At 32.6% G+C, this 14,806-nt stretch overlaps 2 long non-coding RNA genes across 2 annotated transcripts in view; one reads left to right on the plus strand and one right to left on the minus strand.

The window, feature by feature from the left end:
* The window catches only part of LOC143084847 (uncharacterized), a 167,520-nt gene that overhangs the window by 149,388 nt on the left and 3,326 nt on the right, over positions 1-14,806 (minus strand). The gene's annotated exons all lie outside the window — the stretch shown is intronic.
* LOC143084828 (uncharacterized) lies at positions 7,769-11,757 on the plus strand. The gene is made up of 4 exons (XR_012981178.1): positions 7,769-7,854; positions 8,743-8,893; positions 9,595-11,024; positions 11,620-11,757. It is a non-coding gene; the product is annotated as an uncharacterized LOC143084828 (long non-coding RNA).

Here is a 14,806-nt window from a genome sequence, read left to right on the forward strand (position 1 = left end):
TTGTACAATTTGGGTCTGTGTAACACTAATCAATTCAAAATCTTTTTTTTTTAATTTCAGATTTTTGGAATTTTGATCCGAGGTTTTAAATATTTCATTTTTTAAAAAGTTTTGATATTTAAACATTTTAACCAAATAATTAATATTTTATTACAGTCCTGATTATCATTTTTAAATTTGATAGTTTAGATATTTTATCAAACTTTACAAGTTCTAAACGTGCAGTTTTGATTATTTCGCTTTTTGAAAGTTTGATTTTAAAAATTTTTTAAATAAGGTAACAAAAATAGAAAGGGGCACAAAGAGGAACAGATAAAGTGTGAAATGGAATGAAAGCAGAACAAAACAAAATAAAATGAACAGTTAATGCCTTACCAAGTCAGGAATATGACAGTTGTTATCTATTCGTTAGATGCGTTTGGGCTTATGATTTTGACATTTGATTGGGGACTTACCTTTTTGAATGTTTCTCGTAATTTGGTATTTTTGTGATTTTACTTTTTACTGTTACTTAAATTAAATGTTAATGTATAACATAAAACTGGAGACAGCGGAGAACTCACAAAAAACATGAATCTAATTATGATCAATCATTAGTAAGGAATTAAAAGCACGAAATAAATCAAATCAATTTCAATTTCAAAATAAATAATCTAAGGAAGCTTTTTAAAAAAACGAATTGGACTTCAAATGAGATAACAGTGTACGGTTTTACATCTTTTGAAATTGGGAGGTTGTTGTAATGTATTTTACACTGCTACCCGCTACACACGCTGAATTAAAGAGTGAAATCAAATATCAGAAGCTTGGACCAAGGATGATGTTTAAATGTGTCTAATGTTAACATTTAACCATTTGCAATTCTTTTTCGGTATGACAAAGGTCTCCTCTTGGGTAGCTCAGATCCCTTAATAGATTCTGGCATATTTTAGGTTATTCTTGTTTTTGTTTTTAGATAAATCATCGTTTGTGTAAAATAGTGAGTTTTATAATACAATTTGCTTACTAAAGATCGCTTTGATCAAGTTCAGTTTATTAATAGTTATCAAAGGTATCAGGATTATAATTTAGTATGCCAGACGCGCGTTTCGTCTACATAAGACTTATTAGTGACGCTCATATCAAAATATTTATAAACATTTATATGTAATTCGTAATTTCATCTATTTACTGTTACATATAGATTCTATGTACTGACGTTGTTTACAACCTTAACAACGTGTTATATTGTTCTTTTATTTGCCGTTGTTCAATTATTAATATTACTTTTACTGTTTGGTCTGTGTTGTGTGATATTCATTTGCAGTGGCTCGGTACTTATGCATCCCGTCAATATGTTTGTATTATCTTTCATTTTTGTTGGTGTGTTTTGTATATGCGACTTTTTATGTGTTTCTTTGGTTCTTATAACGTGACTCTTTATTTTTAAAGATCCCGTCGTTATGTTATTGTTCTATTTATAACATTTTGTTATTGTTTTATCATAAATTTAAAAATGCTTTGAACGACAAACGACAAAATTATTTTACTCGAGTAGTGGTATCAACTATATGTGAATTCTGAAAATTCTAAAGAACTTCTAGACAAATTTAAATCTCGGTCTGTTTCTGAAATTAATTGTAACATGATAACTTTTGATTTTTTAACCCTGTTTACCACCATTCTCTATATATATATTTTTAATATACATTGAACGACAAAATTTCTTTCTATGAAACGTTTACATTTTCTGACGTCAAACACACGGAGCAATGAATGTGTTTTCTAATTTGAAAGATGCTTTTTTGTGTTTCGTTTGTAAATATTTGTTTGTTTTGAGGTTTTAATACAGTGATGACTGATGCATCCGTATTCTGACTATATTACCTATTATGTCTGTTTTATTCACGCATCGTTGTATATATAACGGAATTTGATGCGACAGTCAGACTGTCATACAAGTGAGATATTAGTGCTACAAAACGAGGTTCAATCCACCATATCTGCATTCGTACCAAGTAAGGAATATGACAGTTGTTGTCCAGTCGTTTGATGTGTTTTATCATTTGATTTTGCCATTTGATAAGATACTTTCCAATTTGGATTTTCATCGGAGTTCAGTATTTTTGTGATTTTACGTTTTATCCAATGACATGATCAAAAGAGTGAAACGCATCGAACGTATAGATAACAACTAACAACTGTCATAGACGTGACTAAGAAAAGGCTTGAGAAATTATTGATAAAGCATTGTTTATAGCTAGTCGTGGAAATCATGCCCTTTTTAAGTAATCATGTATGGCGTTGTAAACAATTTGAAGGTTCATTTGTTACTTTTTAATATTTTATGATATGTAATTGTCAACAGCTTTGTTGCTTGGTTGTATTCATATTTTCAAATTGCAATGAAATAATCACATTTGAAAAACTCCAATAATTGAGATTTTTCAATATTGCCGGCTTTTTCCATAGAACCTATTTACAATTGTCAAAGGCTAATCACATCACACAAAATATTTTGTAAATTCATATTTAAAACCATTGAATTTCAAACTGTTTATTAACGATATTTTTTTGTTTTTATTGTGAAATTTTTAAATTATAAATCAAATCAATTTGGTGTTTCTAATTGTACTTTAAACAGAAATCCAAATGAATTCCGACATTTTGTTATGCATTGTATAGTTTATATTTCTTGAATATAACAATTCTTAATAAAATCCATATTATCTCATGGTAAGTAATGTGTTTAATGGAGTTAAGTTTACTTAATCTTTATCTAAGAGGATAAAAGGAGATTTTCAAAGACACACAAAACTCATGGAATTAATGTGTTTAACAAATGTTTAATGGAGGTCAGTTTACTTAATCTTAATATAAGAGGATACAGGGAGATTTTTAATGACACACAAAACTCATGTAAGTAATCACTGTACAAAAATATATATGTGTACCTATCACGACATTGGCATAGATGCTTAAGGTGTTGTCTATTGTATGAATCCTTACATGTGTATTAGATTTGACCAGTGTTTGTCTTTGGTCCTACATTTTGGTTGGTTTCTGCTTATTTATATTATGTAAAGTACACACAACTTTTTCATATTTGTATTTTTTGCAGTTTTTGGTACTCTTATTATTTCAACATTACTGTAACAGATTGACGTAACTGTTGAGTTTATGTAAAAGGCAACGGAGCACAATCGTATTAACATGATTTATGCAGGGCTCAAATTCATTTAAAGCGACCAATAAAATGAAACGCATAAGAACAGTGTTTTTTCGTTTTATGTTGAAACGGGGCAGCCTGAAACTCATAGCATGAATGAGCAAATGTATATAGAAATACTTTCATTGAAATCCAAAGCGTCACACCAAATACTGGCATAGCGAACAAGTTGTGATATTTAACCCTTTTTTGGCGCCGTTCCTAAGTGAGGAACCTGACTTTCATTGGTTATTGGTTGTTGATGTTGTTCATAATCAATAATTTCTCGTTTTTTATATAGATTAGACATTTAGATTTCATATTTGAATGTGTAACACTATATATATAATATTTGTAGGATCCTTTACTATAGATAATTTAGCTGATCTGTAACAATAACATCTTCATGCCTTATATATCATGTACTGTAGTACGCCGCTAGATTGAAACTGACGTGGAAAGGTAACACATGCCCACCGTAAGCTCTTTTTTTGAGAGCCCAGGTGGTCGTGTGGTCTAGCGGGACGGCTGCAGTGCAGGCGATTTGGTGTCACGATATCACAGTAGCATGGGTTCGAATCCCGGCGAGGGAAGAACCAAAAATTTGCGAAAGCAAATTTACAGACCTAACATTGTTGGGTTGATGTTTAGACGAGTTGTATATACACTATATATATATATATATATATAAATAAATGGTGATTTTCAACGGCACATAGAACTCATGGATAAGAAAGCTCAGGACAGTTTCCACAGAGGGCATTAATGAAAAAACATAGAAGAGTCACTCATCTTAACTACATCACTAATTTCCTGCCATCACTTGTGTCCAGTAACTCCGGCTTCCGTACTGGACTCTTACACTTTTCAGGAATTTTTTAATTATACTAGTTTTAATTACAGTTGGCAGGGATGTGTAAATATGCAGCCACGTTCTATAACTTAACCTTAGTAAACATTTATTACTCATTTTTCTTTTCATCAAATTACTATATATTTGGGATGTTTAAATACGCAGTCTCTGTTGCAATTCCTCTACCGTTGTCATATTTTAAATATTATACCAGCTTAGATCGGTCAGGACTGGTTATTGGGACTTTATTTCCACGCATTTGCTTAACATCGCAACTGTCACCACCTTTGGGAATTTAGAGTTGTGCCAGTTCACATCGTAAATAACTATTTTTATTTTGGCATATCTTTGTAGTCTTTGTGCCGTGTTTGGAAATTTTAAAATTGTACCAGCGTTCGCTTAAATTGTATAAATTTCAATATTTTGATAGAGTCTTAATTTGAATTGACATGATTCATTTGACATCTTGCTATTACCGAGGAAGGCTATCTCTTATCTGAAATATCTAACATATTGTTCGTTTTATTGTGTTTTTTTGGTGATGTTGTACCCTTTTAGACTTGTTATATATATATATATATATATATATATATATATATATATTATTTTCGGCCCTATATAGTTTAATGTTCGTTGTGAGCCATTGCTCCGTCTTGAAGGCTGTACTTAGACTATGACCTATAATGGAATTACTTTTTTAAATTGTAATTTCTCTTTGGCACCCATATTATGTTTCCTTATATCTATACGATATTTTCAATGGAAAATCACCGACCAATAAAAGCATTGTAAGCCATGTAGGCAGTTTACCAAAAAACCAAGGCAAACGTTATTATGAAAACTGTGGTAGTGTTCCTTCGATTTCTTTTTATGATTCGAAAGAACAAACATAAACATTTGTTTATTGTGCATTTATGTTTATTTAATGAATTGATTATTACGGCAAATTTATTGATATTTTATATAGGTTTTCAAAAGCAACGAATCTATCAATGTGTATTTTTAATATTTTTAATATTGAGTATGTAGTGTTACAAATTCGCAATGATTGCAGTTGTTCTAATTGGTAGTTAACGTTGGTACCCGTTGACTTTTAGTGGTACTAGTTGACGTAGGACGAGTTTGTAATAGTATGAATGGACTTGATTCCCTGGAAGGAACACTGAGTTTGGATTCTACAGTACAAAAGTTATAAGATACTAATCAAACAAATGTTTACTACAACAGGGATCAAAGATGAGGTTTGACTTACCTGTCCATAGTAAATGTAAATGACCCCCACATTCACCCTAAGCCCATGATATCCCTCCATACCAATTTTAGAATAAAATGACAGGTGATTTTAAACAGGTGGTCAAAGGTTCTCGGGCTTTACACTGATTGGAAGATTTATATATATATTTTTTTAAATGAGCCATCAATGAAAATTTGTATAGGCCCAGAAATAATTAAAACAAAAGTGCACACGCTGAAATGTCTCGCCTTCTTTACTAATTATTGATATTATGTTGATAGTCCTAAATATAAAGCTTTATTACAACTGTAACATAAACCTAACATTAATCAAGAAAACTAAACATTGACCAATGAACAATGAAAATGAGTCAACGTCAGATTAACCATGTCAGGCAGGCATGTTCAGCTAATAATACTTCCATACAACAAATATTATTGACCTCTTACTTATAGTTTAAGACAAACAGACCAAAACACAAAAACTTAACACTGAGCAATGAACCATGAATATGAGGTCCAGGTCAAACAAAACCTGCGTGACTGACATAGAGATCATAGAATATTTCCATACACCAAATACAGTTGACATATTGCATATAGTATATGACAAAAAGACCAAAACACAAAAACGTAACTATAACCACTGAACCATGAAAATGAGGTCAAGGTCAGACGACACCTGCCAGTTGGGCAACTTACAGTCCTTCTATACTCCCAATATACTAGACATATTGCTTATAGTATCTGAGATATGGACTTGACCACCAGACCTTAACCTTGTTCACTGATCCATGAAATGAAGTCGAGGTCAAGTAATACTCTTTGACGGGCATGAGAACCTTGCAAGGTACGCACATACCAAATATAGTTATCCTGTTACTTATAATAAGAGAGAATTAAACATAACAAAAAATCTTAACTTTTTATTCAAGTAGTCACTGAACCATGAAAATGAGATCAAGGACATTGGACATGTGACTGACGAAAACTTCGTAACATGAGGCATCAATTCACAAAGTATGAAGCATCCAGGTCTTCCACCTTCTAAAATATAAAGCTTTTAATAAGTAAGCTAACGCCGCCGGAGCACTATCCCTATGTCGAGCTTTCTGCAACAAAAGTCGCAGGCTCGACAAAAATAACTAAAGTAAATTCAAGAAACCGAGTTAAGCCAGACTAATGTTTTGCATCAATAAAATTTTATAATAGACAAGAAATAATTGTAACAGGATGCTGTTACGAAGTCTCCCGAACAAAGCTTCCATAATTCCCTTCCCATTCCCATGGTTGCCTGGAATTGGGCAAAGTCTAGTACACATTGGTTTATTCTAGTATAGAGATATGCATATGTGACGCCTAATAGATTATCCTTCAATTCTTTTTGAAATGACTATCTGGAATAAATATGGTTAAGGAGTGGGTATCTCGACCGTATTCCAGAATAAAAAGTAAGAAAAATAAGTAACTAACATATTAGCCTGTTAGATTATAACAATGACACTTTTGTTAGCATTCGTTGGGAAGACCATAAATTTAGGGTGCTAGCATAAGGTAGCCTATGTGTTCAATCATATTGTAGAAACAAACAGACCTTCACTGACAGAATGAGTATTTGAGAGTATTTTATGTTTCATCATAGAGAAGTCAACTTATTCATTTTACGCTTACATCGTCAAAATATAATGTTTTAATCACCTTCATGATATAAAGTTTTTAATGCCTTATACTCGTTTGACGGCTCTCTAGTTCTCAGACAAAATATTACAAGTGGTAATCATACAAAAGCCTTTTGTTTTATTTGCTCATCTGCATAACAAAGTTAGTCCAATTCTTTCTTATTAATCTCAGAGGCGGATTCAGGGGGCGGGGGGGGGGGCAAGGGTCCCGCTCCCCTTTTTGGAAAAAAATTGGTTGCTTATATAGGAAATCACTGAAGCGTGACTGGAGTGGACCCTCTCTTATGCAGTCAGTGGGCCTGGATCTGTGAAATATTGAAATAAGATTTAAACAATCTGTTCTTTAAATTTTGCAAGGTTTATAGATTCAACAGAATGTTATGATTTTCAATATTAGCAGAGTTTTATATCTTTAAAATACTTATTAAATATAGATTAATGATTATTGTTGCTGAAAACAGACAAAAACAAACGCATAAATATAAACGGATCCGGAGTTGATTGTTTATCAACGTTTTTCTACCTCATGCTGTCGTTAATTTTATGTCAAGTTCAAAGTTAAACTTTGATTTACAAGAAACATATCGAATTTCAAAAAAATAACACATTTATCACAGATCAGTACACGTTTTATTTTTATTAAGCGATTGTGTATTATTCCGAAAAGGAACGATATGTCAGAGTACAATATACTATTTAGTGTGAAGGACATGTGTATAGTTCAGTTATTCGATATTATAGATAACTTTGTCAGATGAATCGTTTTGAATATTGAACTCGACGTTCTTGATATTGACAAAATCACACAATAAAAATGACATTATAATCCAACAGCTGTTAATATAATAATTTCATGAAAACATTCAGTTTACTGTGTATTATCTGTATAGGACTTGTATAAGGTATGTTATATATATATCTACTGGTGTCGTTTTACAGTCAGTGTATACTTAAATTAAGAACATTTATCAGGTATGTTATATATCTATCAGTTGGTGTCGGTGTTTTTATATCTTTTCGTTAGTTAAAACTGTGCACCTGTTGGTTTGGTAACGTTATTGTATAATAATAATGATTTTGTTTGGGTAGCCCACACACTTGTTCAATCTATTATGTGCTTAAAATTTGATGTGAAAAGGGGAAGTAGGGAAATTGTATAGAATAAACACGTTCTGTCATGGTTTGATGCGATGCCAATGTAACTCATTTAATGTAAAAAAAAATATTTTCTAAACCACATGTACATACGTTTTATAAGGAAAGGTTTAAGAGTATGTACTGAAAGTTTTGAATTTGCACTAGTATGTATGCCAAATAGGGTGTAAATGCCCCTTTTCCTTTCCTCTCCTAAAATGATTCGTCCATGTTATTTATATATGCATGAATTCAAAAATGACTAGAGACTAAATTCTTAGAAAACTGTTTGACTAGTGTTTACATTTAATCAAGATTTATACATTAATTCGGCGCTCTCAGTTTTCAACCGTATTATATCTTATAAAAACAAAAGTTTATACATTTGGTCTTCTGGCATTTTCACATTCATGATTTATTTATGTTGATCACCAAAACAGTAGAATCACATATGTATAAATACATTTGTATCAATTGAAACGTCATTTGTGTGTCAAAGACTTGGGAATAATCTCAGGAATAATGATTATTATGAATACTAGTAGTTGTATACCTAATAGAATGTTTAAAAGTAAAACATGTTAGCCAATAAACTCTCGATTATGAATATCCTAATTTCTTAGTATTTTTATAATATTTATTATTATTTGTAAAAGACAATCGAAATGAAAGACTGGAAAAGAGAAATTCTGGACGGTGTTGACATGGTATCATTTCCAGGCTGTGTCCCGGGAGTAATTTTTGTGTACGGAGAGACTTCACAAGCAATTCTTGCAAACAAGAAAGGACACGTGTTATGTGCGGCAGGTTTGACTTCTTTATTGTTATATTGCGCTTATTCTTCTACTTGTCCTATATTAAATACAAATAAGTATATACATGTGTTTTTCACTTGTTGGTTACGTTTCTATTGATATTATTCGAATTTTAATTCAAAAGGGTTTAACAGTTGTATTTGTTCATGTAGTTGTCACATTTGTTTCGATTGTTTTGGGTGTTTTTTTGGTTTTTTGTTTGTTTTTGTGTTTGAACAACGTAAAGATGATGCTTGTAACAAACTTTAAAACAGATATCGGCAAAATACTTTCAATGTCGACCCTGGTATAGAGATAGCAAAAGATAACAAAAAACCTACTAAAGGCGGGGAGGAATATAATCTATAAAATATGTTACTATTTTCTGTCAACATCAATTATTTCTTTAAAATATTGATAAAAATGACATCGCTATTTTTGTTGATATTCAATAGTACTTTTATTTGAGTTTGATAAGAACAATAATACATTCATATTTTATAGTGTATCTGTCTGTGGCACATGTATGTTGTGATGTTTCACTAATGCACCTGTCCTAATTCAGGGACCTGATGTTCAGTGGTTGTCGTTTTTGTGTGGTTTATAAGTGTTTCTTTTTTATTATATATATATGACAGTTGGTTTTCCTATTTGAAGGGTTTTTATAAATGTAAAAATTAACCATTTATCATTTAATACTGTGTATTTTTTCAGCTGAATATGGTAAAGGAAGAATAATTGTATTTTCGCACAATGTATTTGTTAACAGTTTTGGAAACAAAAATACGAAACGCAAAAATAAACGATTCAACGAAAATATCAGAAATTGGATAACGAAAAACACAGACAAGGGAAATGAGATACCTTGTTTTTCTGATTACTTTAATAACTTCTATGAGCTTCCTCCTGAATGTAGGATATTAACATGGAATGGACTTCCGGTTCGGACAGAAGATAACAGTGTATTGAAATTACTTGATTGGATAGAGAGAGGAGGTGGGTTGATATGTGGAGTGTGCCCGTGGGGATTTGCAGAGGTTTATAAAATAGACGTTGAAAATATACCACTTAACATCATCTTCAAGGCAATCGGTATCGCTTATGCTGGTAAATTAATGTACAAGAATGATAGCGATTTAGCGGAACTCTTAGTAAAAGACAATATGGCGGATTATGCAAAGCCCAGTGATCTAGTTTCAGCAATTAACAATCACCCAGAAAAGATTAACAGATTAGGAGGATTAATACACAGTATAGTGCACTTACCAGAGGAACTTTATATCAAACACAAACCACATGTTGTGGAAATGATTCAGAAATTATCACCAGATAACAACCATATACCAACACGGAGTAAACCCGTTGAGTCACATGGCGCCAAAAAAGCTGCGATGCTTATGTGCGATATCATGATCCGAGATGGCTTAGAAGGGAATGTAGTATTAGCAGAAGGAATTCATGAATTTCCTGGAAGATTTGAGAATACACCGGAAATTCAGTCTATCGAATTAGAATTTTCCTCACAGACACACAAATTTCATTCAACGGGATGTTACCTTCCTGCTGGTACTGTCATGGAATTGTCGTGGAGCAAGACGAAAAAACCATGGAATATTATAATTGGTCTGCATGGTGACGAGCTTTACAATACTGATTCTAAGCTAAGACGATGGCCTAAGATCAGAATAAAGAAAGAGCTTAAAACAAACGAATTGGGAAATTTTTCTTCAACACCACTAAACATTTGCAGTCCATTTGGAGGACTGATTTATTTACAGTCGCCTAAAAGTACAAAGGATAAATTGCAGTTGAAACTACACAATGTCGTACCTGCTCCCATATTTACTTACAAAACGGCGGATACATGGGAAACTGTGGAACGTTACAAGCCAGGGTTATGGTGTGATATCATTGGTGACAAGATAGCCTTGACCTTACCATCCGCATCAGTAAGACAGCTCTCAGATCCAACAATGACGATGGAAATTTGGGATTCTGTAGTATCTGCCCACATTGACCTACTTGGGAAGGATCCATCCAATGGTAGAGGACAATGGGTGGTTACAGATGAACAGCCGTCCATTGGTTACATGCATTCTGGTTATCCAATCGTCACCCATCTGGACATGGCAGATCCTAATAAGGTTCGTTTTAAAAATTGACAAGGAAAATATGTTAGAACCTTTTTTTTATACACTGTACTTTTTTTTAACTTTTTGATCTATGTTAGTGTGATTCATGTTTGTTATAACAAAAAATAGGAAGTAATATTGAAGAGTGTCACATGTGGATTTTTATCTGCTCACACGTCTGGCTACATGTAATCATTCTCAGGTTTAAAGGGGTTTTTGTTGATCAGTTTTTATGTTTCTATGTTGTCCATGTTTTGGGTGGGCACTAATGTTTGTCTGTTGATCCTTTCCTTTTGCACACATGACATTTTAGGTATATTTTATCTCTTATAGTTGTATTTCCATACAAAACAAGCATCATCATTTCAAATTACATTCCTAACATATCTGACAAAATGTTGTCTCTTTGACACATTTCCCATTTTTATTCTCAATCTTATTATCATTCTCATTAACGAAAATCCTAATTTGCAAATCGTATGAAGATTGTTTGCCCTATGCCTCAAATGTTTTAGAAGTTTATCAAATACCGATATGTTTTACAGGGTAGGATTTATTCAAAGAAAAAGTTTTATTATTACATGAACCATTTTACATTTGTAATTAGATCTACGAGGACTGCTTCCTATTGTCCAGAGACCACATTCTAAACGTAAACAACAGGAAAGGAAGTTGGGGAATGTTCCATGAACTGGGACATAATTTCCAGGATTCTATGTGGACATGGGGTGGAACGAAGGAGGTGACTTGTAATATATTTACTTTGCATGCTATGGACGTAGTTTGCAATGTGAAACCATGGGAGCATCTCTGGGTCAGAGAAAAGTTCGAAAATGCCAGCAACTATCTCCGAGTAAGATATATCATAATTTATATCTATTGGTGTTGTTCTCAAATTCATACACAATCCTTCTTCTTGTTTCATCACTTTTAAATGCAAAACAGATAACCGGTGTTCAAAACGTGTTTTTGTAACTTGAAGTATACCGCTTTGTATACATACCAGCTGTCGATTAATTTAATGTATAAACAAAAGTTTGATTGATTTGTGTCAACCAACAAAACATTCCACTTGAACTTTATGTCACAATCATTACTAGAAGAGGGACGAAAGATACCAAAGGGACAGTCAAACTCATAAATCCAAAACAAACTGACATCGCCATGGCTAAAAATGAAAAAGACAAACAGAAAAACAATAGTACACACGACACAACATAGAAAACTAAAGAATAAACAACACGAATAGATGTTGTTTAAATATGGCGGCGATGAGCAATATTATTCTATCATAATTTATTACAATAAACTTATTCGAAAATCCATAATTTCAAAGGTTTTAATTTGTATAGACATACACACACTTTTGTTTACAGGAAGGGGCAAAGTATGACAACTGGTGTTCCAATGCTGGTATAGCGTTGTTAGTGTACGCACAGTTGGCAAGGGACTTTGGCTGGGGTACTTACAAATCTGTATTCAGGACTTATGATAAACTTCCAAAAGACAAACGACCATCAAACCAGCAGGAAAAAGAGAACATGTGGATACAGACGTTTTCCAATGTAGTCAAGAGGAATCTAAGCCTCGTTTTCGAATTTTGGGGATGGCCAATTCGAGGCTTGGAGGATTTGAAAAGGTTTCCTCCATATCTCCCTGATGACGTGACAACACGGGAATTTGCAAAAGACAGAGCGACAACAATTCTTAAAAAGTACGAAAATAATTCTTCTGGTGCCTGTCCTACTCAGAAACCAGCACACACGGACAATGATTATTGTCCAAGTAAAGGGGGTTCTAATAAGATTGATCAATGTGATGTAAAAGGTAACAGTATAAAGGAGGATGACATTGACAACAGTTCAAGTTCATGTTCTGTTTTATGAGTATTTTAAACACACGGACTTATGTATTTAGTATTTAAAACGCAAGTAAATGTTGAAATAAAAGAGAAGTTCTACATAGGCACTTTTTATTCATCACTTCTCATATAACATAAGATTCAATTTAATGTCTGGAATAACTTTTATTTTAAGCAATGTGGAACAGAGTGCTTTGATGCCCTTTTTCTTGATAGCACTGGGTCGATACCTCTGTTGATTGACTATGAGTACCGAGAGAGTGTCATCTGCTCAGTGGTAAGTAATTAGGTACTGACATGATTTGTATCAAACCTTTCTAATAGTGTGTTTATAAATTTCAATCAAAATTAGGACTTTAAGAGCCTGTGTCGCTCACCTTGGTCTATGTGCATATTAAACAAAGGACACAGATGGATTCATGACAAAAATGTGTTTTGGTGATGGTGATGTGTTTGTAGATCTTACTTTATTGAACATTCTTGCTTCTTACAATTATCTCATTATCTCAATTTATAATGAACTTGGCCCATTAGTTACAGAGGAAAATATTTTGTTAAAATTTACAAAAATTTACAAAATTTACAAAATTCATGTTGACTTATTTGTGGATTTTACTTTGCTGAACATAATTGCTGTTTACAGTTTATCTCTATCTATAATAATATTCAAGATAATAACCAAATAATCGTATATTAAGATAATATCAAGATAATGACTTGCAAAACAATTTAACCCCCATGTCTGAATTGCTCTTAATGTTTTGGTTTCAGAGTTATAAGCCAAAATCTACATTTTACCCCTACGTTCTATTTTTAGCCATTGCGGCCATCTTGGTTGGTTGGCAGGGTCACCGCACACATTTTTTAAACTAGATACCTCAATGATGATTATGACCAAGTTGGGTTTCATTTGGCCCAGTAGATTCAGAGGAGAAGATTTTTGTAAAAGCTAACGACGGACGATTTGTCTATTTTGTAGTCCAAATAATTTTAAAATAGCCTTTTAATACCATTATTATCGTGAAAATCGTTTGGACTGGTGTTATGAAAATAATTGTGTTAAGTTCCAGATTACATATTTGTTACATAAGAGCGTCACTGTTTATGTTCCTGTGGCGTCTGTTGTTGATGTAGGTGTTCCTTGTTGTTCTGCGGTTTGCATGCTGTGTCGACTTTTATATTATGTGTTTGTGCGTTCTCTGGGATGAGTGTTCTTGCCTGCGTTTGGGTGTTTCTCTGTGATTAGTGTTCTTGCATTTATTTGAGCTGTCAAATATTGTTGTCATTTAGCGTAATATTTTAACATTGCCGTAAAAGCGGGAGGTTGGCTAGCCATAAAAACAGGTTCAATCCACCATTTTTTTCTTTAAATATTCTGTACCAAGTCAGGAATATGGCAGTTGTTATCAAACAGTTCGTTTCTATGTATGTTGGCGCTTACTTTTGTTTTAGTTTTCTTCTTATATTTGGTGTTTCCCTTTTGAAGTTTGTTACCCGAATTTGCTTGCTCTTAATCAATTTATGACTTTTGAACACCGGTATACTACTGTTGCCTTTATTTTAGGCCCTTTTTAGTCATATACCTTTTTATCTGTTTTGTTTCTTATTCGTACATGTCTTTGCAATATTTGACTTGAAGTTTCTTAATGATGGAAATCTCCAGAAAATTGCTCAAGAGTCATGAAATTTAATCAAAGTGCTTTTAAGCACTGAACGGTCAAAATTTTCTTCAATTTTTCAGTGATAGGTAATTATTGCATTGGTTGTACATGTAGTTGATTTCACAACAATTCTGGACAAAGGAAGATAACACCAAATTTTTAAAGAAGATTTTAACAATGACATCATTCTTCTTTTAGAACAGTTATTAGATTCATGCAATTTCAAAAGTTATGTAATTTTTTTGACAAGTGTAACATCATTTTGTGCCTTG

This window comes from Mytilus galloprovincialis, chromosome 8 (assembly GCF_965363235.1).
Source record: "Mytilus galloprovincialis chromosome 8, xbMytGall1.hap1.1, whole genome shotgun sequence".
Classification (NCBI taxonomy): domain Eukaryota; kingdom Metazoa; phylum Mollusca; class Bivalvia; order Mytilida; family Mytilidae; genus Mytilus; species Mytilus galloprovincialis.